Below are 4,800 nucleotides of genomic sequence, written 5' to 3'. Positions count from 1 at the left end.
TGGATGTAGATTTACGACAAATTCACTGCTTAATCAAACATTTGAGTCTTATAATGGATTATTTGGGATGGATTCAGCAAAAATAAGTATGGCTTCATAAATATTAGCTCCACTTACAAAATGTTGAATGAAATAAGACTTAAATTACCAAATGAACTTTCCTAACTTCCACCCTTTTGGTATTTCTCTTCATTAGTTTATCATGGTACATATTAGGGATTTGGCAGTCATATTTATGGACAAAACCTCCAATAAATTTGCTACAATAATTATATTAAAATATCTCAAAATCAAACAATTAAATCACATTACTTTTCTCTAACCTACAAAATAAGGATATTACACTTTCACTGTATGTAGACTTACGACAAATTCACTGCTTAATCAAACATTTGAGTCTTATAATGGATTATTTGGGATGGATTCAGCAAAAATAAGTATGGCTTCATAAATATTAGCTCCACTTACAAAATGTTGAATGAAATAAGACTTTTAAATTACCAAATGAACTTTCCTCTCTTCCACCCTTTTGGTATTTCTCTTCATTAGTTTATCATGGTACATATTAGCTATTAGCAATGCAGGTGCTCTGGAGTTCCAAATGCTTTAATTAACTTCTGGCATTTCCTTGATACTCGCTTATAAAGAAATTTTTTGGCATATTTTTATGAGGAAGTATTCATGCATGAATGCTGTGCTTGTGTGCATGCACACACTCATGCAGTTGCATGCATGTGTGTATTCAAATTTTACGCAGTTGTTGTGCAGCTTGTATTGTTCTAGGCTTAGTTATTTTCCAAAGGTTTGTTGTTTTATTTTAAAACTTATAATGGAGAATGTACTAGGCAGGCTACGATATGTCTAACATCTCACTAGCATTTTCAAACTATGGTGACTTTAAATTTGATGAGAACCATCACCTAAAACAATGAAATGGGCTTATGATTAGAAACCCTTTTTTTCCCAAAAGGATGGAAATATTTCTCGTATCTTCATTAAGTAGGCCCGAAGCCAATTCATTTATAAGATGAGTGATATATTAAATCTATGTAATTCTAAATAAATTCATCATGCCTGCATCCACTGAGATTGATGCCTGAGAATTGTAGATTAGAATTCCAGCATTATACCACTTGAGCTTAGGCCCTTTGATAAAAATAATTAAAAGGAGGCTCATGATTAGGAGCTGTCTTCAGAGACATAATGTCTTCTAGGTTTTGTGCGCGGTAGTGGCTTTATTGGCACATAATGTTGGTGCTCTAGCCATTGGTCATTTGTTGAAGGTTGTTTTGCTCTATGCATTTGTTTTTTCCTTTGCAAGTTGAGTAACCCGTGACCAGACATGAATTTAGTGTTCTAGAGAGGATTGATGAAATGATTAATTTATTTCTTCTAGCCTTGTATTGTAATATATTACATAGAGCTCTTGGAGTTTTCAATGAAACTTTTGTCCTATTGTTATGATTATTTTAAATTATGTATCTCTTCACTTTTCATATATTGATGTTGATTTTTATGTACAATCTTTTATGGTTATTTCTTTTGTACCATGTTCTTGTTTAGCTACTAGGTTCGTATTATATTATTTTTTTGTGAAAAGTTGCAATCATTCTTTATTTTTTTCAAGAAGTTACTTTTTATGTTTTGTGCATATTAATAACGTACCTAATTGCAGGAAAACTCTACTTTGAATTATGTTAGTTTTTTTTAATCAGATGATTGTAGCCCTATAGGATAATCAATTGTTTTCCTCTATGCTAGAAAAGCCAATTGGTAGTATCGATAACTGGTGCTACTGGGTTTATTGGCCGAAGATTGGTCCAAAAGTTAATTGCAGGTTTCCATCAAACTCTACCCACTAAAGATTACAATCATCATTATTGATATCATGGAATTTTTATTTAAATAGATATATTCTGAGTTTGTGCATTTATATTGATAATTTTGAGATGAGCTCCTACCAGGATAGCTCTTGTTAGTTTAGAATTGGCAAAAATATTCTTGTGAACTACATTTCTTTTTGTGTACTTGTGTGACATAACCCTTAGAAAAAACCTTTCTTCAGTATTTAACAAAGGACAATTTGATTATAGCATTATATGATTCTTGTAGTGACCTTAAGTTGACTTGTGTTAAGAAAAGCAGTGATAAATCTAGAAAGACTTACGCATATTGTATAAAAAATGATCTTAATCAAATTAAATGAAAATATGACACTCCATAGAAAGTAATGGAGAAAAAGGATTCATGTACCTGACCTCATTTAGTGGGATAAAGGTTTGCAGATCTTAATTTATTCAAATTAAATGAAAATATGACACTCAATAGAAAGTAATGGAGAAAAAGGATTCATGTAGCTGACCTCATTTAGTGGGATAAAGGTTTGCTGTTGTTGTTGTAGTGACCTTAAGTCCTTTTTCTTGCTTCTTTTATCATGTATTATTCCAAGTATTGAGACAAAAAGCCTACGTCTAATGCATAATTGCACAAAAACCCAAGCAAGCAAAGAACAAGGGACATCAATATTTACATAATCCTGCTTAAACAAAGCTTATGTTTGGATAGAGTCGGATGTACCATAAAAATGCCACAAAGCAGTTTATAAAAATACAATGATATTTACTAGTCCTTTCCAACACATATAAGTACACCGATTCTCAATAAAAAAAGAAGCTTTAAGAACTTAATAGTTTTACATTATAAAGGTCTTCTCGTAAGGAGAGAACTACTAGTGTTGATGGTATGTCTAAATCATCAATCTCCAAGAAACCCTAGCCATTGAGAAGGTATAACAATTGAGTATCTCAATCTTTCAATCTTGCAGTCACATAATTGCCTTTAATAACCTAGGCAACCAAGAATTTACTTGATACCCTACTTACCTCCAATTACATTCAATTCTACGTATATAATGTAAATCAATACTAAATTGTATGGAAACCAAGAATCCTTTATTTTCATGATTACCATTCCTAGATTCCAAATATCGATCTTGAGAGAAATCTCATGCGTTTATCCCCAAAAAATCTGGATCTTGGCCTCCTATGCCTGCAATTTGAGGTGGGTTTGATCTTAATAGTTCGATCATTCAACCTAATAAAGGACTATTCTTGGTATATTAGGTTGCTTTCTGCAACTCTCCTTTAGGTTAGTTGCAATGGGAGTTATGCCAAACAATACAATGCTGAGTTAATATTAAATAATTCTTCCCTTGCATTTAAGGCTTTCAAAGTCTCTAAGGGCTGAGCACTATTCTTTTTTAATATGTTTAAATGTCGCTTTAACAAAATACCCATTAATGACCTCTAAAGCACAATTGTTGCATGTTGAGGTTGATTTATTGAAAGTTATAGTGCATTTACTTCTTAATTTTGTACCTTTAAAGAAATTGTCTTCTTGCCATAAACGTTACAATGGTATTAGCTGACATTGGAGTGAATTGTGCAATATAAGAACGGTCCAACTGATCATCCTCTCGAGTCTTTTCATAATCATGTGCCTTATTTTGTTTTAAAATTGTTCCGAAGCTAGTAACCTCTTTTTTGCTTCCACAAAATGTGATGTTCTAACACAGATGAAGATAGAACTGATGCAACTATAGGCATATTTGTTTTGTTGAACAAATATATTCCTCCAACTATAATGGCCTTGATGACGACCAATGCATTTTGCAAACCTTAAGTACATAAGCATCACTTGAAAATTTATTTCGGCATCATGGAGAGTCCTTAAAGATGTTAGCCTGTTCCTTAAAATCATATAGATATCATGCCTTTCCAGCTTCACCATTCTACATTGTCAATTGATAGTGCTAAAATAGTTAATCTTATGCTAATTATTTTTTTCCCCATATAAATTACGTAAGTGAAAATCATTACATTATGATCTTCATATTATATAAACATGACAAGTCAAGAATCCATTGATCGTAAATTTTAGTTCTGTTTTCATTTAATGAACATTTCCGGAACTTTTATGTAAAATTATTTTAGCATTGAATGACTTGGCCTCATGGTTATCTCTGGCCCGCTATTTCTCCTCTTCCATGCATGAAAATCCATCTTTATTTTCCCTATAACTTCATATGACAAAAATGTTGTTTCTTTCAATAGATATCCTTTATCATAACTAGAGGCAAACTGGTTTTCAAATATTTTCCTTCCTAACAAGTGACCTCTCATCCTGCCTTTCTTCTTCAACACCCTCAAATTTAGAAATTATATCCTTTGAAAGAAATAGATTCTTCACATCCTTTATGTTAATTATAACTTTCCTATATATCATGATGCCATGAAAATAAGTATGAAACGGTAACTAGACATTAATAATAAGCCTCATCTTCATTACTAGTAGTCACATGAGTTTTTCCAAAATCACTTATAATATAACTAAATTGATTAATGGTATGTTTGGTTGCAGGTAATACTAGTATAAAGTAAACTAAATGCAAGACTTTTGATATTTGATGTTTGGTTGAGAAAAAAAATTAAAAGTGAAGTAAAATGGTAATGTATGTGGAATAACCTATGGAGTTAATTTTCAACTCATTTGGAATTCATTCAATTTGAGCAATTTTTAAGTACATCACTTTTGTAAAGCGTCGTTGGTTGCTGCTGACCGCCACTCACCATTGACCTTTACAGCCACTCATCATCTCCATATGCCGTTCACTTACCTGCTGCCCTTTGGTCACTGCCCTCCCTCTCTAACAATTGCAACTTGCCACTTCAACCCCGTCGATTGCTAGGATTTGACTATTGTTGATCATCATCCACGAATATCGGCCCCCGCTAATGGCGG

The sequence above is a fragment of the Phalaenopsis equestris genome, unplaced genomic scaffold, assembly GCF_001263595.1.
Source record: "Phalaenopsis equestris unplaced genomic scaffold, ASM126359v1 Scaffold215574, whole genome shotgun sequence".
Lineage (NCBI taxonomy): Eukaryota > Viridiplantae > Streptophyta > Magnoliopsida > Asparagales > Orchidaceae > Phalaenopsis > Phalaenopsis equestris.
The sequence above is the reverse complement of the archived record's forward strand: the minus strand, read 5'-3'. Positions refer to the sequence as shown.